We start from the raw sequence: 21,853 nt of genomic DNA, 5'->3' as shown, positions 1-21,853 counted from the left end.
TACCTGTGTGCTGTGTGCGTGTTTTTGTGTGCTGTGGTTTTGCCTACCCTTCTATTCCACTGACTATCGACCCTATTTAGCATCGTTCATCACCTCATCATCAGGACACGTCTCATCCTGCCCCATTGTGCCTTGGGATAGTGGGCCGCACCTTACGTGGCGAATTTCCCCATTCATTATCATTAACTTATTTGTTGTTGTTGTTGTTGGTGTTGAACATCCGATGTCATGACAATTTAATTTCGCCATTTAAATCGCAAGACGCGACAATTTAATTTAATTTTAATTTAATGCAATTTAAATTTAATGTAATTTAGAAACGGATACGTCAACTATTATGTGGCTTTATGCTTGTTACTCAGACATTTCTTTTTTGCATATTACCTAGGATTTTCCACCAAATTTTCCTGTTTCCTAGGATATTTCCAGCGAAGCAGAAGCGCACGCATCACACTGGTGGTGCCTTGTTTGCGAAGGACGGTGAAGCAAAATAGCACCAGCTTCTGTGTGGTTGCGGTCGGTGCGCTCAAGGGGGTTATGTAGGAGCCCAAGGGCCTTACTTTGTCTGCTTGGATTGCAAAAACTAATTTGTATAGTTTATTACCACGGCGTGTCTCATCTTGCCCCACGCGATGTCTCATCTTGCCCCGAGGGTTGGGGCAAGATGAGACAATTTGCATTTTTGAATTTCTTGTTCTGTGTTTATTTTACATCGGCTACGTCCGTTCTGGATTTTACCGGCCAAAGGCTCTATACGCCTGAGAATGTGCCTACGGCTAGTTTTTTTTTTAAAGCACGAAAAATAAAAATTTCACATTCAACTGCAAATTTATGTCTCATTTTGCCCCACTTTACCCTAATTTTCGCGAATTTCGCGACCGCTAAAAAATCGCGAAAAATTGTACTCGCGAACATAGCTTGTCGTTTATCTTGTGAAAGGAAACAGCCCTGGAATCGCGAAATTAAATACTCGCGAATAACTTCGCAAATCACTGAATGCGCGATTCGCGAATATTAATACATCACGAATGATACGTCCACAGTATTTCATCATAGACCGTCCAAGTAAGGTATGTTCAGTCGCATTATTTGATATGGCTGGGGTATAGAAGCAGGCATGATCAACTCCTCAAATAAATTCAATAAGCCTTCGGAACTCAACAGAATCTCATCCTTGCCAGGATTCACATAGCAGTAGTAGATTTTGCCCTTAGATTTGCTATTGCGAAAGTCAAATAATGAGGGTATACTTGTGCGTAGGGTCATGGTAAAGAGATGTACGGATGTTTCTTTGTATATCCTGCATTGTGTTCTCGTACTGGAGGTCCTCACAGTAGAATGGTGGCCCCGAGGTGGACTTAGAGGGCAGTGGCCCTGCCAGACGTCTATCGTAGTCTGCCTGCTAACCCTCATTGTAATCTCTCTGCATTCACTAATCGCAAATGTTCTTAATCGACGCACTTATCTTGTTCCGATATTCCCAACCATGGTATACGGTTGTAATCGTATATGACTTGCATGTCTTTGTCAAAGCGGGGACTATTTTCAATATCCATCTGCCCCTCCCCCAAAGAGGTTGGCTGGGACAGCAACAGTCACATTGACGACAGTTATGGCATCATATTATTTTGCATCTAAAGGGTTTGTATCAACATTCGTTTGAAATGGTCAAAGCCACAATGCGTTTGCCAAAATGAAGAAAATATAGGCACTCAAAGACAGAACATATCTAACAGAATTTTGTTCTAAATTGAGGCTTTAGCATCACGGCTCGCATGACCTATTCGCATGTAATGGAATCCTGAAGGATATATCTTTTTTCTCGAAACGAGTTTGCGATCGCTTGTTACGCTGTGACCCTGAGCCTTCGTATCTTAGCGTTCACAGTGTCGGTACTCAAAGAACTATAGGAATTGGGACTTTGTTACTTTAACGTACATGTGTATCTTACCTGTCGGCGCTTGCATCAGCAAAGGCCGCCCATCAATGGCGTCAAGACATCTCGGAAGGATCCCTCCTCCTGTCAGTAGATCCCATTCTGTTCTTCATAATGCCGTCTACACTTCATCGGACCCTTACGTCTATCGTCCGTCGACTTCGTTTGGACGTCGTATTCACCCTATACTTCCGCCACAAGCTGGGTTACAGTAACACAATGCTATGCCCTTGCTGCAATACTCCAAGTGCCGTCCAGCACATTCTCATCGGCTGTCAGCAGTATTCCACTGAGCAACGCGTTCTCCAGCCCCAACTTGAAGCCACTGGAACACCCTCACTTGCCCTTCCTCAAATGCTTGGGCCTCCGGCCAACCCAGCGCATCAGCTACGAGCTCTTCAAGCCCTCATCACTTTCTTAGCAGCAATAGGGCTCCTGCGTGAACTTAGAACATTCATCATCATTCACCATCTTCTCCCCCTCAAGCATTGCTAGGGTGCCGCCTCAGCGGCGAAACATCCCACGACATCATCATTACTTATTTTTTGTTGTTGTTGTGTATGACCCACGCGATCGGTATTTCGGGAATGCCATAAAACATCCACTCATCGTATACCGTGGCAACTCTCTTATATTCAATTGTTTGTGACTGTAGGTAAACAACTGCTGCCATTTCATCACACATGTAAGTGTATAGGCATAAATAATGCGAGTCTTCAAGCGTCCCCATAGCTTTCTTTTATATCTAATCGAACCCGATTATGCGCCATTCTATACACATATCTTTATAAATATCCGTACACACAGTTTTACTTCTGACCATTCAGAAACGTGATTCTAAGACAGGGAACGACATTAGATGTGATCAGGACGAAAGATGAGAGACAAGCGTTCAAAAACCTCAACGCCACTTGGGAACCTGATCGAGCGTGTAAAATAACTTGAGGATATCACCGCTGAACTAGTGAAATGCAAGAACAGGGTTGCTGAATTCGAAATATCTCGAACGTATGTGCTTAATAAGACTGATATGACCTTTAAACTATGTCCAGGCGAAATAATCTAATCGTCTACAGCGTCCAAGAGCTGCGTGTTGATGTATAAAGCGTTGAGAGCATATATATGATTGATATTGGTAATAAGGTGCAAGGAAGAGTTCGCCTTGTTATTCTCAAGCTCTACGACTATACCCTGGAAAAACTTCAATATGTACTTTGGAATCACTATATCTGGAACTTACTTCCCGCCACGTACGCTTTGTTCGAAGGCAGTTGTGACAGAATTGTGCTGAAGAGTGCCAAAATGGATCAAGAGTACGACTCCTCTTCGGCAAACCTGTAACTGATGGAAGATGCGATACTTGGAACTCTTGCACTTAAACTCGACATGCTTCAAACACCCGTGATAGCGAATTACCTACCCGGCCTGTAACGAGGTAACTTGCCAGCTCCATCGTGGAATTATCTTTGAGAAGTGATAGCAAACAAGTTCATCGACAATTGCTGTGCCTCGTATACTATCAGAAGGGAACTGACAATGATTGCACCAGATTGCCAAAGTACTAAAAACAAAGTGGATGACTTTGCTGTTCTTCTTGAAGTTATACATAACCTGACATAGTAGTCTGAAATGAGTCTTGGCTGGATAATAGTGTTGCTGACGATGAATGTTTTCCCTGTTTACAGAAATGATCGTGATGGTTATGGCGGGGGTGTTTTCATTTTGGTTCTAGGTACTATAAAAAGTTGGCCCTGTACGGGCAACAGTATTGAAGATTGCAAGTCTGTTTGGTGCACAATTGAATGAGTAATATGTGATTTTTATCGGCCTCCGGACTCTGCAGTGAACCTATCAGAGTTTGCAAAAGTAGCCGTCTGCTGTAAGATCGAATTGTGTTGTCCTGAAGTAGGGGGGGGGGGGGGGCGATTGCAACCTCCGGAACACTGAATGGCGCAGGAACCCCCTTTCCGGTGTAACGCGCGACCTTATCGCGAATCTCGCAACATATTGCAAGTTGACCAGAGAAGGAGGGTACAAGCGAGCTGGTGTAAATTCAATGTAGGTATCGTTTCCTTGAGCCTGAGGGAGAACACACACATACACATAAAAGCAGACCGGACGACACGAGACTCGTGTCGTTCGGTCTGCTTTTATGTCTGTGTCAGGCCCAAGGAAATGATACCTACATCGTATTGCAAGTGCGCAAGTGCATCGTATCGTATTTTTAACAGTGTGTCAGTGTACCAACGAGAGGTCATGCCGTAGTCGGCTTAGTGTTGTGCAGTACTAGGGCACCTTTGTTGTTTCTGGTCTTAGCGATCATGATTGTACGACAACAAGTCTTGTATCGTCGTCGACAAGTATCTCTATCGTCCTCTTCGCCTCTTATCGTCTCGTATCTTTGTCTTCACAATTACAGTGCACACGTAGTAATTCACAAAAGTCTCGTAATGTGCACCTGTACAATGGAGCGAATTTCAGTGGTATTCCAAATTACCTTCATGCCCACTTACCACTGAGAAGTGTAACCTACTCAGTATTTCTGCCTTGTGGCCTGAGTTTATCACTCATTCGATTGGCAAGCACATGCGGTCTGAAATAATCAGACCGAAAAAGAGGCACGATAAGCCTCCGCTCAACCAAGAGACTAATACGTTACTAATCCGCAAAAGGCGCCCGCCGCGGCGTTGACCAATAGCAAATTGTCCCTGCAAATTGTTTTTTAAACTGAGCTTATCCTAGCAAAGCTTCCTCCCTATTCTATAATATTTACGTACGCTTCTTTGCTATGGGATACTCAGTAGGGATAATTAAAAAAAATACTCAACATCAAGCAGGGTTGGTTCGTGGCAGGTAATTATTCCTTTTCGACCCGCTCCAGTAGCGTAAAGAAAACGTTAGGGTGGGAACTGTCGTCCTGTTCGCGTTGCTAGACTATGTTTAGCAACACGAAGATGGAATAACTATACCTTTCGATACACAAAACTATGGCACTGGTCTTCATAATGATGTCTTTCACGCGCTTCCTAAGTACATATCAAGTAGGATAGACCATACTTAACTATACCGACATCATACTGAGGTCTTCAACCGATATTTCCTTTTCCTTTCTTTTATTTTTTCTTTTGTGTGTGTTGCACGATACGTAATATTATTGGTGCTCCTGGTTGCTCCTACTCCTTATCCACACTGAAGGCTTTATCGCAACGTTCGATCTTTTTGTCTCTCCTTTTTATCTCTCTGTGTTCGTAGTTTCCGCATTTGTTCATGCCGCGCTCACCCGCTACAATGCCTTTACTGGCGCTGTAAGGTATACAATAAACGAATGAAATAGCTGTCATCACGTACTAAGGCGTTTTGCACACTTAATCTCGACTGAAATCCTCGTTGTCCTCCAGAAAACAGCCGAGACATGTGACGCCGCTTCTGGGAGCTATGGACCGCCTCCCTTTGCCGACAATGTAGGCTTTGATTGCGATAGTGAGAAACACTTTTGGTGCTTCGCAAGTTTCAAGCTGCAGTTCCGGTTGGTCCCTGGTTATGAGCACACACAAGGACACCTCGTAGAGGTCAGCAACGATGTCAACGAGTCTCAGCTGCTGCACTTTCAGAGTGGACGGCTGCTCGGAGCTCACACACAGTGTGTTGTTCCCACGAGTCTCGTTCTTGAACTGGAAGCGGACATCGTACCAGTGACGGTCGCGAAGCTGACCAATGTAAGCCTCTAGAACGAGAATAGAACGAGAATGTCACACATTCATATCCAGTTATTGGTATCTTCACACATGTACTCCACCGAAGCGTCTCCACAAGGGGAGTGTCCCCTCTCACCACGTGTAAGAAATTTCTGCATCAAACCAGTTTTGGCAAAATGTGATATGAATGGTGCTGCCAGCGTTGATTTGAGATTTAGATGGCTTTTTATGTAATGGGATTGCGAACTTCACAAAAATACTCTCTCTATCGGAAATACCTCAATTTCAACACGTCTTCGTACTCTGCCGTAACTTATACCAAAAATCAACGCTTTTGCCATATTTCAGACGTGATTTCTGAGAGATTTATGTAGATGATTTATTTATTTAGAAGAACGTTTATGTTCCATCAGAGAAGTCTGTTAGGAGTAGAAGGAAAAAGCAAGCAAAGCGGTTGTCTTTCATCCCAAACAAGATCAGGTTTTTATCTCTATGCTCTTTTCCCACCACAAAGATAAGTCGAAAGCCGTTTGATCGAACGCGGGACATTTGGTCGAAATCCATTTGATTGAACGCCATTTGAGCGAGACGGCAGCCGTCGTTTGGTCGATTTTTTATTGGTTCAGTATGAGCGTTGATGAAACAAAAAATGAAAAGAAAACACGAAAGAAAGCTTCAGTTCTAAATGCCGTTACCCTAAGGAATATTGAACTCTGTGTAATCCCATCCTCTGTTGTTAACCCCCCCCCCCCCCTTTTTTTTTTTTCTTTTGCATCCAGAAAGCAGTCCAAGGGTCTGGGTTGTTCACCGTCTCCCGTTCGACAACTTGATAGGTTTTTCCGCTCTGACAGCTAGTGACTAATTTATTTATTACTACTATATTTATTAATATTTAATTCAAAAATACAAACGCCAGTACAGTAGTATTTTAATCGAATGATTTATGGCAGCGTAATATCAGTACAGAGAGACCTAATCTAGGCGTCCTCACCGGTAAGGCCTCTTCTAGGGTGAAGGCGGCTTCACAATTTGGGAAGCCGCCCTTTCCCAAAGTGCGGTGCAGCATGTTGCGTAAGTAACGGTTTAAAAAGGGCCGAAGGTATAAACATGATACAGAAATCCCTAACATCTACAGCTACCGTGGAAGGTATGGAACTGGTGTGCAGGGAATTAAAAAGACTGATTGATTGATCGCTAAAAGGAAAAAAAATGGAGATGTTAGTTCCAAACTACTCGGGACTGGCTACTCCAGGACGGGTTAGTTAGAGCTCATTACAGCTACTGTTCATTATAGTTATACCTCCTTTGTGCCCTTGTGCGAGGTTGGGTGTATAAGTCGATAGTTTGTACTTTTCTATACCATCCAAGGGTATAGATTGGCGGAAGAAGGTACAAAAAAGGATACAAGGGCCCATTATTATACCTTATTTATACATTTATTTTCCGACAGTGTGGCGAAGGAAGGCATCCCCGGATGGGCGACTTTTTGTGCGAGTGCTCTTGTTGTGTCCCGCTGGAAATTATATACTCGAACCATACCGTTAAATATTGATACCAATACCAAAGAAAAGAAACCGGCACCACAGTAAACGGTAAGGGCGTTGGTGAGGCTTGAATGTCGTGTTTGTCCTAATTGTTCGCTCGTCCTCTGCAATTTACATTGGTATCCCAAAATACGACATAGCTGTGGATGTGCTTGTGGAAGCCGCACATTATGTTGTTGTTTCTCCATTCCTTGCATAGTTAAATGGTGATTTGTATGGATAATATAGTATAATAAATTGTATCAAGCATTGATTACTTCCATAAGAATTTAAATGCGACGAGACGGTGTAGCAAGAAACGACGTAGTTAGCGACACCGATGATTCCTTTGTGCCGAGCGATCGGCCTGCCGATATGCCGGCATGTTACACGGGGGTGATCGTGCTCCCTGGACCGACTTCATAGGGAACTGCCGGGTGTACGCTGAAATAAACACTGAAAAATACAACATTAAAAGAGTCACGCTCAAAATTCGACCCGTCAAAATTCACGCTCTTAAAATCCACACTGAAAAAATAAATCGTAGTTAGGCTCGCGGTGAACTCTGCCGTACGTTTGTCTATGGGCAGCACAATGTTCTGTTCAACTAAATCCACAATATTGACGTTCTCTATTCACATCTGTTCCATGATTAACTATGTTTCTTCTTCCAATAATAGTTGAGGAAATCAAAATACCCAGTTTGAGAGTTAGACGACGGCGCGTATGAATACAAGAATAACACACACATTCCTGAGTTGAGCTAGTGGAACAATGCCAGAAGCCTCAATGCATAAAGGAATTATAGTGTTTTACGTTTCTTTGTTCGTTCCCTTGTTTTCTCCCCGCGCTTAGGGATATGCTGCCTTCTGTAGATGCATGGACGGCTACATGTGGGTTCAAGCTATCTAACACTTCGAATCCGACTCCGTCTTTACTGTCCTCCTTTAGAGTAGAAATACAAATATACGAAGTACGTAGTCACGGAGAATGCGCACACACAACACACTTCCAGTGGAGCGAAACTGTCGTTCTCAGATGAATATTCATTCCAAGAGTGAAGACAGCACTATTTTCAGTCGTGGACGTAGAAAGCTTCGGCTGTCCATCAGTTAGGCAGGATGGATTTTGAAAGATTTATTTCGACGCGTTGATATTGCGAAGTAATTTTTTCAGAGTTTATTTTGACCACGTTGGTATTTACATGATTTATTTTTAAAAGTTTACTTTGGAAGCTGGATTTTTAAGCGTTTTATTCTTCAATGGTTTATTTTTAAATGTTTCATATCAGCGTCACCCCGAACTGCCGGATGACGAAAACCCATCAGCGAAAAACACCCAGACAAAGCACAGCAGGTGCTAAACGGGAAGACACAAACATTATACTTCTAAAGGCCAGAAAACTTCAATTAAGCGCGTAGACAGATCCGCGGCTGGCGTGGTTTCCGTTTACATTATCGACTATCCTGTATCGCTAGAGTTGGCCTTCCTGTTCTGTCTAGAACTTCTGCGGATTGGAGGTTCCTATGCATAGCGAACATCCTTATCAGGCCACGTGCCGTGAGACAACGTTTCCATAACTTTCCCAAGGGTACAGTGAAACGTCAGCAGTATGTTACCATGTCCCAAGAAGAAAGTACTATATTTAGAAAATGGACACTGAATATGACCTCACAAAACTAACGGAAACACAAGGACGAACACGGTTGCTTACTGCTTGACGGTTTGTCAGGCTGTATCGCAATTCACATGTTAGTCCCGGCGGGAAACTGTTTCATCTGCGTTCCATTTGAACTGCTGTGATACGGCAACTTTTCGAACATAGCCTTGCCATGGCTGTGTGTTGGCTTAGCACGCACTGGAGGTTTCAGTAGGTGATGATCATGGGTTGCAAATTCACATGAACCGAGGATGGTTGCCAGCTGAACATGACGATTTTCCAGCAGTTCTAACTAGTATATTTGTCTTAATTTACTAGAGTATTTAGCCAGTTCACCGTACTACTTACATAAATTGTTCAAAACTGTCCTTGGAGCTACACGGCCAACGCGAATTTCAAAATCTACACGGCCATTGTTCATACTATAGAAATTACATTACTTTACAAACAAAAACAGATAATTAGTAATCTTGCATAATGATTATAAAAAAAGACTAAATAGTCGCTGCGTAAGGTATGAGACGATTATTCGAAAAGCACATGTCTCACATTTCTACAAAGTGGCCGGAAAGATTCAAATGGATTAAGGAATGTTGTGGCACATTTAAGGGTTCAACATGCCAGATGCAATTGGACCTCAGACACTTTCCTACGAACTGTTACGAATTCTATTTTCCTTGCTGCTGTTTCCTCCAAGCGATATTTCAATTTCGCTGAATGCATAGCCCGGCAAAATATTACAGTTTCACGGTTATGCACATGCAGCACAAGACAAAGCTGTATCTGAATAAACAAAATTCCGCATGCGTCCATCTGGCCATGCAGGTCAAGAACGCTGCCCTGCGCACAGAAATCCAACCCTGCAGACTTACCAGAAAAATGCTGTTTCTCGTAACGTCACACAGAGACGCTGACGGACGGACGTTCTGAAACGCAGTAGTGCAGACCAGGCTTTATATTTCCGCTTCATGCCGGTTTCAGTTACTTTCCCGCACAGGGGAACTTGGTAAGTTAAGAGCGCGCTCTTGTTCAGGAACAGTCAAAACATGACCAAATCATGCAACTTTTACCTTCCAAATTAGGTTCTTGCGTTTCCGTAAACATAGTTGGTGGGTGTCCGCCCATTTGGTCGAACGCCATTTGATCGAAGGCGTTTGATCGAACGCCGCTTGGTCGAAAGCCGGTTGATCGACACCGTTTGTTCGAAAGACGTTTGTTCGAATGGAGTTCAAAGCTCACAGCGTGCCCTTAGCACCTGTTTTCTGAAACTTTTGACTCGAGCATACGGAGCAGGCAATCAGTGTCCTCTGCTGTCTTTTTTGTTTTTGTTCTTTTTTGCTTTTTTTCACCTAAAGAGGGGAGACCACAGGTTATTTTCAGACCTTTGTCATTCACGAAGAGCGCAGCTGAATAGAACGATGCGGAAGAGTCCGGCGAACCGGTAGGACACATATTGAAGTAAATGGCATCAGGTTGGGAGCACCAGTTAGTCTGTGCTGCTTCTAGGCACCCTTCTCATTGCTGGCGACATATTTAAAGGGACCGATCTAAAATGGGATAGCTATATGTGCGCGAAAGCCACTCGAAGTCTGTGGATGATAAAAATGAAATTTCGCCATGGTACAAAACAAATATATTAAATTAACAGCCATAACCTTGGTTCAACCTTTTTTAGAGTATGCATCGGCAGTCTGAGATCCCTACACATACACGCTATAAAGAAAAAAAAAGTAGTACATGTAAAAAAGTACATGTATGTTGCAAGAACCAAATTCACTTGCACATAGGCGCAAAGCAAATAAACTTACGCTGTTCTTTCTCCTATACAAGGGTCAGTTAACTACAAACATTAATAATACACTGTTAAAATTTGTCCACGTTCGACGCGAATAAATCATTAAAGAATGTCATTTATTTATTTGATTTATTTAGTTGTCAAAAATGTTTATTATTTGGCAATTGACATCAATTATTATTTGACAAAATGTTCGGGGATTAGGGGTGAAAGGCACGTATGCCGTGTTTAGTCACTAGCTGTCGGAGCGGAAAAACCTATCAAGTTGTCGAACGGGAGAGGGTGAACAACCCAGGCCCTTGGACTGCTTTCTGGATGCAAAAGAAAAAAAAAAGGGGGGGGGTTAACAACAGAGGATGGGATTACACAGAGTTCAATATTCCTTAGGGTAACGGCATTTAGAACTGAAGCTTTCTTTCGTGTTTTCTTTTCATTTTTTGGTTCATCAACGCTCATACTGAACCAATAAAAAATCGACCAAACGACGGCTGCCGTCTCGCTCAAATGGCGTTCAATCAAATGGATTTCGACCAAATGTCCCGCGTTCGATCAAACGGCTTTCGACTTATCTTTGTGGTGGGAAAAGAGCATAGAGATAAAAACCTGATCTTGTTTGGGATGAAAGACAACCGCTTTGCTTGCTTTTTCCTTCTACTCCTAACAGACTTCTCTGATGGAACATAAACGTTCTTCTAAATAAATAAATCATCTACATAAATCTCTCAGAAATCACGTCTGAAATATGGCAAAAGCGTTGATTTTTGGTATAAGTTACGGCAGAGTACGAAGACGTGTTGAAATTGAGGTATTTCCGATAGAGAGAGTATTTTTGTGAAGTTCGCAAACCCATTACATAAAAAGCCATCTAAATCTCAAATCAACGCAGGCAGCACCATTCATATCACATTTTGCCAAAACTGGTTTGACGTTATTTCAGTATCTGTTCCAGAAAATGCCAAACTCTCGCACATTCAGTGGATTCCCTTTACGTGGCTCTTTTCTGATTCACATCCCTGTTTTGCGAATTGAAGTTTTTGCCTGTGTGTGTGTCGAAATATCTTCTTCCTCCTGCGGAGATTGCTATTAATTTATTTTCTAGTTCCGTTTCTTTTTTAAATTTGTTGCGCACTGGAGTGGGCGAATGGCAGTCCGATATAGCGTTGAAATAAATTGTACCTTCCGAAATTATACCACAATGCTCTCAAAACAGGGTGTGTATGTTTATACCGGGCTGCATCACAATATACACCTTTGCAGAAGTATAGTTTATATACCCCCTCCCAGGTATAAATTCTAGACACCAATAAGGTAGAAACCCTTTATACGTTTCCGTCAGGTATGAATTTATACCCAAAAAGGTACAAGTTATTGCACGGGCGATTGATGCCCTATAAATTTTTCAAACAGCGCACGTTTGTATCATCCAAATGCATCGCACGTAGGATGCGTTGAAATACGTTCAGATATCTTTGGTAAAGCGCTTGAGTTAAAAAGAGAAGAGTCCTAGATAAAGCTCCTGTCGGCACGGCTAAGCTAGATATCTTGATGACGATCTAAGATGACACTCTGTAGCTTTGGAGCGATTCGTAGTCGCTCACTAGGCGTGTGCTCTCTAGGCGTGTGTCAGCCTACATGTATTATGCCGGGCCGGAGAGCACCAGGATTCCGATCGAGAAAGCTTGCGCCGAAGATTAACTCATCCACTGTGATAGACACAGGGGTGCCGTCCATGTATCGCTCCATAGATGACAGCGCGCCAGGCAAACGCAAACGGTCCTGGTCACAGGTCATTGCAAGCGTCACCATGCACGTGATCATAAAAATGGCGGCGCCGATGGCGAGCGAAATAACGTATTCTACGTCGAAAATAACTTATTTCGCCGCCAACGAAGAGCTCACCCAGTTCAGCCGAGAGTAAAAAAATGAATAATGAGCGATGGCACATCGTGGCGGCACACATCTCTGGCAAAAGAAAGGGAACCGCACCATCTATGGAAGCGGTGGCAAAATAAGTTCATTCCTTCCTAGTCTCCTTTGCTGCAGATGGCGCATTGATTGAGATTGACGCAAGCTGCCTCAATGCGCACTGCACGCCTCCCTGCCGTTAGGGTGGAGCTAACTACGCCGTCATCGCCGTCCGTTATGTTGGGGTCTAATATTTACGCGACGCACAGCGGTACGGTTGTGAAAGAACAGTTCTTGGCGAAGGTATATTTTATGCTGCGAAGAACAGGGAAAAACCGCAATAATCAACAGTAGTGGCTGTGAAAACTTACTCCCTGACGGTACAGTTTTACGGAATTACGAAACGGTTGCGTTGCTGTTCACCTCAGTGACAATATGTTAATGATGTATTTGTTGGTGAGACTGGTCGAACGTCTCGAGACATATACCCATGTATTAATTTGAATTAATCTCATCAGTTGCAAAAAGAAAAAAAACACACACACAAGGATTTACACCTTGCTTCGTTCAGCAAGTCGCAACTCGTTCAAAGAGGAAGGTGCAGGCTGCCTCGTAATTTCGCGACCATTATACACCAAAAGCAATACAAACGGAGTCACTTACAACTTGGTTACAACAACTCGAACAGTTACATTTTTATACTCAGCGTCAAGCCACGAAAAAATACAGCCGTTGGTCATATGCAAACGATTTTCCTTTGGTATGAAGAAACTGAATCGGGGATAAATCAATCGGGCAACAATCAAGGCCGATAGGGGGAAAAATAAAAAGGAGAACGCGCCGGAAAGACCGCCTTCGGACAAGGCCATGCAAGCGCAATAGCTTTACTTCACCAGCAAACCAAGGCAGCCTTCGGAATGTTTCGCAGAAAATCAGCACGGTGTATGGAAGACAGCGGCGCAGGTAAGGCCGCCAGCGACTATTAGGACGACATTATGCACTTAGGCCTCTATCTCCAGAGATCACGTTTTAAACGTAGCCATTTAAAGACTGTAAACTGAATGGTGAAAGTATACAGAAACGATATGTTATTCTGGAAGTTTGTAATTTGGACGCTTCAGGTATGTATAATAGCTCTATTGCACCTCGCACAGTGCACCACTCGCATTTCAAAGATTGCTTCGCCAAGCAAAAGTTGCGGAGTCCCTGATCTAGCAACGCTGACACCCGTCGTGGAGCGCTATCTCTTGAGAATGCACGTGACAATGCTTACCAGATCGATTGAAACAACTTTCCCTTTCGCGCATTGTCCCTTGGAATTTCATGATACCAGCACGCCCGTCGTCAAAGATGCACGGTTTGTGCGTCCCGGAACACTGCAACGTAGACGGGGGAACCGTGAGAATCGGCTGGAAGCGAAGCTTTGCACCAGAGTGTCGAACGGAACCCGAACCGAAAACCGTTATTACCCGTTCTTTTTAGCCGAAACGGAACCGAACCGAACCGAAACAGCCGACGCCATCTTGGAGCTGAACTGGAACTGAACCGTTAAAAAAATACCGGTAATCGGTTCAAATAACGGTTCATACGGAACTAAGGGGGGAATTTTGCATGTTGTGCATGAACATAAAAACTATTTCGTCGTCTTTTTTAGTTTTATTATTAACTTCGTAGCCTTCCTCTTGCTTGCCGAAAAAGTCGTGCCCAGCAGGCATGCTCTGGATTAATCTCGGGTCGCGAAATAATAACAACAAAGAGGTTAACTGAAACCTGTTATGACTACTAATGTCTATGACATACACATGAATAAGAATTAGGGATCAACGGCAGTTTTCGGTAGCATTCATGAAGTGACATATATTATAATATTATACTGATCAGCATCAGCTATACAGGGTGAAATGATCGCTGACGCATAGCGCTGTCAAAGAAAAAGTGACAGCTCTCCTGTGACTTTTGTGCTACAAACAGATGCTGTATTGTAAAATCAGCCCGTTTGTAACACAAACGTCATAGGCGAGCTGTCAGTTTTTCTTTGACAGCGCTATGTGTTAGAGATGATTTCTACAGTTGTCGTGGGCATCTTGTATATAAATGCAAGTACGCCGACCAACCACCGAGTATGTAGTCGGCTGTGCGACTTTTGGCATTTCAAATTTTCTCTTCTTCGTTTTTTCTTCTTCTTCTGTTCTTTTTTGTGCAGTGCATTGCGAAATCAAACTATCTGAGCTCAACTACAGCATGCGTCCATGCACGTGTACGACGCTGCAGGATAAACTCCCAACATGCGTGTGAGTGAACTTACATGAGCCCCGAAGAAAGTAAAGGGGCCAGCTACCCTCATGACGGTCAGAATGAAAAGAACATACCAAGCTGGTTTTCTTTGTGCATTTGAAATAAGATACTGACATCGTATTTAAAAATCGCCAATTGGTCGAAAATGAGTCGAACTCTATATGTTTGCATCTGCTCTTGCCCGGGCTCTGTCTTTTTTCCACAGAAACTTCACTCTAACGGCGACATGATATAAAACGGTGGCAGTCAGTGATGATACGATAACGCGGCTTTTACATAAAGACCCCGTGCTCAGAATCACACAATTCCAATCGAACTACAATGAAGCAAATGATCGCGATAACTCACGATATGCACAATCACGATCGCCGGTTGCGTGAGTCCTGCGTGTTTTTACACCGCGTGGCAGCACCTCTGCGATAATCTGCCATCACGCCAAGGACCGCGATTATTGTGATCGCACTCACGCTGCACTTAGATATCTTGAGCTCGGTTAGTGCATTTATGCTGACGCGTCTCTCAGCGGTAGTAACGGGAACCACTGTGTACGGCTTCGAACGAAATCGGTTCATCGCCAATAGTGAGTTTTAGTATACCGTTGATAAAGTTATCGTCTCTATCGGAACCAATCCAATCGCACTCGTGCGTGACTCAAAATCTTATCAACTGATTGGTTCCGGTTGATACGGTGAGACGCTAGCCACGTTATCAACGGTCGGCTAAAACTCTCTATTATCGCGTGAGTCCGCGATCACTGTCCTCGCGTCGCTACTGCAGTCTGACGTTGATGTTCAAATTGCAGCTGCACAATCGCGCTTGCTTTCTGGAACGCTTTGCATTAGTGTATCTTTTATTTTTCCCTGCCAGAGGCAAGAGAGTACGTTGTAAAATTAACCAATGGGGTACTGTGTTTCAGTATTGCTACCGCGCATGCCGCTTACTCGCACATTTCGCACTCTCTCTCTCTTTTTTTTTTTTTTTTTTTTCAGGCGTATGCATCATAATTTTGCGAAACGGTCCATTCTACCCGTGTGTTTGGATTTGATTATTTGCTGCGGTAAATTATGCCAGCAACAACGTACACAACGATGATGTACGAGGAACTTCGTTTGGTGATTTGTGGCCCACTATCCCTGTGAAGTGAGCCTCGAATGGCATGCATGTGCACTGATTCTTAGGTTACTGGTAGGATATGGGGTGTTTGATGGTGGTTTTTCACACGTTTTGCGTGCAAAATCTGATCTGATTGCTGATTATTTCGCCCGGCCACTACCTGCAGAGGCTGTCTTTTGATGGTCACGTTTTAAATTGGAAGACAGTTGGTGGAAAGGAGTGTCCCATGTGCATAGTGACCGCATTGCTCCAGGCTCTAGCTAGGCCACTTCGTGATGAAGCAGCAATTTTAACCTCGGCATATCCTAAGCATAGCCCTTGTAATTTGACCCTGTGACAGGTGGGAGCGCACTTGTTTACTATTTTATCTGGAAGTGATTTCACTTCTTCCGTCCACTGTACTTCCACATGAAGCAAAAGGAAATAAAACTGAGCGAGTTGAAGCGCTCATTCCGGAGATTAATGGTGTACAAATCATTTTCATCCACCGCGTGAAGATTGTGGCGGTCTACGTTTGTCTATGCTGCGTTTCGCTAAATACCGAAAACCAGAAACCCTGTACTTACTGACCAAACCTGTATGCAAGGATATTTCAAATTGTTCAGCACTTCTCTTCTCCGCCTTTCTAGTACACACTAGTGACTTTTGTATTATACACCAAATTTTATTTGCCTTGTCGCCTTCGCATTCGGGCAGCTATAATTGGCAATAGGGCTTTTTGAAATAAAGCAAAATAGAAGAACTACCGTGTTCCTAATCGGGTTCGGAGGTTTATCGAGGTTCGGAACCACACGTGGTCTATCGTTCATCGAACATATGCGAACAGTCGAACACCGCCCCTGCATGACATTCAGTCATGGTAAAGATGCGCCACCTCAGTTGTACATTTCCGTGTGTCGTTTTTTACATTATCTCGTGAGTACTCTAATATGCCATAACTCACATCGGGTGCTGATATCGTGATCGCGAGAGTGCGATAAGCTGTAATGATCCGAAAGTCAGACTGGCGGTGTGATCATCTGCGATCGTCAACTTTTATCGCCTCCAGCAGTTTCATTATTTCAAGCTCCCGAAAATATTGCGATCACAATATTGCAATACAGTGCGGGGTATCGGCCTTCCCGTGAGTTCATATAATGAGTGTGAGGTCGACGCGCTCTTATCAGATGATTGTGATCGCGTGTGATCGTGAGCTAAAATGCCGACCTCTACTCAAAGGGGTACAGAGGGCAATCCAAAAAACTTTCACATTAAGACGTCTAATGAAAGTGTGTGTGTCATTTGACCTAATGGCGCGAAAGGTTTTGATGTGTGCAATTTGTTTCCCAGAAAAAAAAAACAAAAAAAAACGAAAAATTCACAAACATGGCTCCGCGCGTTCACCCACTCCGGGCATGAGGACGAGAAGGTATGATGCTACGTCACGTCTGACGTTACAGGGGCAACTCGTTCTGGTTCGCTGGTGAGTGGAGGTACAGTGGCTGTAGTATGGGTCAGCGCCTTGTCGCTCTGCCGCCGTAAACTAGTTTTACCAGCTCCCCTGGAGAATTAGAGATATTGAGGGAGCTGCTGAATCATGACCGAGCCAAGAGCAATGCTTTTTCAGAACCCCGAGCAACCGAGTAGCAGACAACATTTCTCTGGACGAATCAGTGAGTGTGGCCCCTGTAGCGTCAGTGCGAGGTCCCAGGCAGATCATAGGCTGGTACTGCTCTCCACCGCCGTTGCGCACGGTCGCTTTTTGCGGCGTACATTAAATTCAATTTCTGCGATAATTATGACTCTGTGGTATGAATTACTTCGCATGGTGCATCTTACTGGCCTACTTAACAGTTTTATAGGAAGAAAACAAGTTGTTAAAAATGACTTCTGTGCTACTTTAGATGACTTAGGCCAAGGTAGCAGGCTTGGTTGATCGTTATATTACTGCAGAGATTCTGCGCACAACCCGGTGGGTTAGTTGCCTACCGCGACATGGGCTACGTGCGGTACAGTCAACCAAAACCGGTAATTCATGGTTGTGCTCCTGTCGTAGCCACTACTAATCTTGTCTTTCATATCTCGCAATATCTTTCAAAAACGTTGACGTCTTCCTGTCTACTTCGAGCACTGTACCACACAAACGGAAGTGTGGTTTAACCTGCTTGTCGTGCTTCATTCCCACCCGTGGCCTCTGAACCAGTTCCCGAAACGAACCGTTTGGAAAAAACTGGTTCCATAGTTGTCTTCCGGAGCTGAACCGGAACGGAACCCGTATCGTCGAACCTAAACCCGAACCGAACTGATAAACATTTCGGTTCGACTCTCTCTTTTGCACATAGCAGCCAAAGGAAAGCGACCTCCACCTTCTGGTCATGCATATCACGCCGGATACAAGCAATGGCTGACGGATGTCGGGAGCATACGTCGCAAAGGGGGAGGCAGACCCTCGCGCAGATATTCCTGCACAGTACAATTGCTAAAAGGGGTCGCGACACTTCGTCACATAAATGTAGAATGCAATTATTTGCATGGATGTGAACCTGCATTTCAAGTTTTACAGCAAAGGGGGTATAATAGACGCGCAGAGAACTGGGCACCGCGAACACCGAAACTCATGCGGCCATGACGTCACGGCAGGCATCTCCTCCAGTGAGGAAGCCGGAGGGAGGTCACGTGCTTACGACTACCAGTGGGAATGCCCTGTGCTCTGATGTCAGTACCTCACCAGTTTGTGTGTTCAAGGGCTTATATCTCGCCAAGTACGGCACGCAGAAAAATAATTTTTTCCTAATACCCTACGCTCTTAGAAATGAACTTCACCTCAGAGCACGCTCCTAGCCAACCCTCATCGCGCATGATATCGTTATCTGCCCTGATTTGTTGAAAACGGGAAGCATACGCCTTTTTTGTGACACGTATGCTGTTCATAATTGTCACAAAAAAGGCTTCCGTCTCCCGTTTTCAACAAAACAGGGCAGATAACGATATCATTCGAGATGATGGTTGGCTAGGAGCGTACTATGCGGTGAAGTTCATTTTTAAGAGTGTGGTGTACAATACAATGTGTTCATTGTATTGTACACCCCGCCGAACGGCCCCTGGCCTCTGCCTGTGACACCCACCTTCACACGTCTTCCGGACCTCCAGGACCGCTGAGATCAGGATCCCCCTCAAGTCCTTCGAGCCCATTTTTATGCTATGGTAGACGCGAAGTTTTCTACCTCTGCCGCAGCATACACCGATGGCGCATCTGGAAATGGCAAGTCCGCGTCGGCATTCGTCATCTCATCCGAAGGCGTAGTGGAAGGACGTCGCCTTTCGCATCAAACCTCATCCACAGCTGCGGAACTCTATGCCATATACTTTTCTTTCTGCAGCACATCGTTGACTTTACCCCACGGCATTGGGTCGTATTCACTGACTCAACATCTGCGCTGCAAGCAATTGAAAATTCTGGCATCCTAGTTTCATCCGCACCGTTGGTTATGGATGTGTTAATGGCTTACAAACTTGTCTACGAAGCAGAGCATGGGCTGGTTCTCCAATGGATTCCAGCCCATTGCGGTGCCGAAGGCAATGAACAGGCCGACAGCGACGCAGAAGCAGCTCTCTCGTCTCGGAGACGGACGCGTATTGCGCTGCTGAGAGGAGGTCGTCTGTCCGTACTTCGGCGCCTCGTAACTCCTCTGGCTACCCGCCAGTGGACCGCTGACATTCTCCCCCCAGCCATGCTGAGCAGAGTTGATCCAACGCTCGGTTTCCGCATGCCTCGACGTATCTCTCGAGAAGATGCCGCATTAGTTCACCGAATGCGCCTCGATGTGGCTTTCACAGCACAGTGGAGTTTCCGCTTGAGGCAAGTTGACTCTCCCCACTGCAGTCACTGCGGTGCTGTAGAAGATCTGGAGCACATCCTTCTCCATTACCCACACTACCAACCTTCCCGAACCGTACTCTCCGGATCCCTTAACGAGCTAGACTCTCGCCCCCCTCTCTAACGAAATTGCTTGGTCCCTGGCCACATCCAGACCACCAACGCTCTGCCCTCAAAGCTTTCTTCACCTTTTTGGATACCACATAGGACTTCGATTCTTATTGAAAAGGGGCTCATTATTACATTCCCCGCATCACCACCAGCAATGGGGCAGAGTATCGCCCCTGGCGATGAAGCTCCCCAGTCATCATCTTGTAATAAAGTTGTTTGTTTGTTAACGTGTGCATGATGTAATGAACCACATCTATCGAAGTGTCACATGCCTTTTGAGCCAAACTGCTCAAGAGGTGCCGTCATTATTCGGAAAAGGTTTAATAGTAGATAGTAATCTGTCACAAATGTCTCACGTAGTACTTCACATCACGCGGTATCTGTCCGCCAAACCGGAGTGACCTCCCTCTACTTCTCTTAGGGGGTGTTTATGGGCGCCGTGACCAGCAAAATAGCGATCTTCGAAATTCATTATGAAAATGAAGAATTAACAGCTTTATGTGTGCAATCAAGACGGCGAATTGTACAGCTCCCTTTAACCTTAATAATAATGCAAAAAAAAAAAAAAAGACAGTCTCACTTCCGAGCGCGATATCAGTCACCTTTGCGGCACTGGGGGAAAATCCTTTGTTCAATTAAGATTTCCTCATGGCCTCAAGTGTTGCTGTAATCGCGCTCGGACGAGATACCATATTTTTTCCAGTGTTATTATTAAGGTTGACGGGAGCTGTACATATAGTGGTGTATGAAAATATATGGTCCCTCTAAGGAAAAGTCATTTCGTACTTCGACCCTGGACTGGAGCGTGCATGGATTTTTTTTTTTTTTTGATTGCGTGTTAGCGCCGCGAAGCAACTGTGGCTATGAGCGGTGGACTACAGATGTGGACGGTGAGCTACAGATGTGGACAGACGGAGAGAGGGCAGCAGGAAGGAGTGGGGGACAGGGGGATTAGTATGCGTCCTGGGCCGACTCTAGGGGGAACTGTGCCGACATTCGTCTGGAAAGCCTTCGGAAAACCCAGGGAAAACCTCAGACAGCACAGGACAGTAGGATTCGAACCCACCACCTCCCAGTCTTCAGCACGACCTTGGTTACCACCAACGAGCGAACGCCTTAGCCCACTCGGCCATATTTCATCCAGTATGGCGCAGTTTCACCACCTGGTGGGCTACGGTGCCATAAGTATATCCTTGATGAATAAGCCTGTTACTCGTTCCGTGCGTGCTTACCAACCCATTCAACCATAAGGCAATGGCGACATTTTGTGTAACCACATAGGATGACGAGGTATATGGGTGGAGCTCTTGGAGTACGCGTACAAAAGGTAACGTATCTAAAACCTTAAAAACTGGCACGAAGCATTAAGCTGTCGGCTGTGCTATAGTCTCATCTGTTCACATCAGCGGTCTGTAGCGTCACTGCTTTCACACACGAAAAGCTCGACTAACATGTATTGACTGCAGTACTACCTCCTTTGGTTTCCGTGATGAACCTGACCGTTATTTCACCCAGGGACGACCTCCGTGATCTTGGAGAAGCTCTGCTTCGCGGTCTCGAAGGGGAGGTGATGGGAGAGGGCACAGGGGAGGTCATGGGTGATGTCGTTTCGGAAGCCTTCTACGCGATCAAAAAACTAAAAAAACGTCGCGGCAACATTGAACAGAGCTGCCTTTCTTCTTCTTTGTCTTCTCTCTGTGGTCCACGACCTTCCTCGTCAATAGACAAACTGCGTATTGATTGCAGACCCTCTCACGAATATACTTTTGCCCCTTTATAGACCAATGTCAGAAACAGTCTCAGTTCTTGACGTGCCTCTTAAATACAAGGGGTAAAATATTTTAGCAATAGAAAATGCTGATTAGCTGAAGCTGCTCTTCCTGGTAGTGTCTCCGAAAGCCTACATTCATGACGTATTCTGGTATCGTTTTATTAAACCTTTCCAATGAAAGCACCACGTGGTC

At 44.7% G+C, this 21,853-nt stretch overlaps 1 protein-coding gene and 1 long non-coding RNA gene across 3 annotated transcripts in view; one reads left to right on the top strand and one right to left on the bottom strand.

The window, feature by feature from the left end:
* LOC135385826 (uncharacterized) overlaps positions 1 to 21,853 on the top strand; it is a 109,955-nt gene that overhangs the window by 30,979 nt on the left and 57,123 nt on the right. The window lies entirely within an intron of this gene.
* Positions 5,575 to 21,442, bottom strand: LOC135383882 (uncharacterized). Its single transcript, XR_010420126.1, has 3 exons — positions 21,362 to 21,442; positions 13,788 to 13,890; positions 5,575 to 5,660 (listed from the first exon to the last, which is right to left on the bottom strand). It is a non-coding gene; the product is annotated as an uncharacterized LOC135383882 (long non-coding RNA).

This window comes from Ornithodoros turicata, chromosome 2 (assembly GCF_037126465.1).
Source record: "Ornithodoros turicata isolate Travis chromosome 2, ASM3712646v1, whole genome shotgun sequence".
In the NCBI taxonomy this organism is placed as follows: domain Eukaryota; kingdom Metazoa; phylum Arthropoda; class Arachnida; order Ixodida; family Argasidae; genus Ornithodoros; species Ornithodoros turicata.
This window is presented reverse-complemented; position numbering and strand designations above follow the sequence as displayed.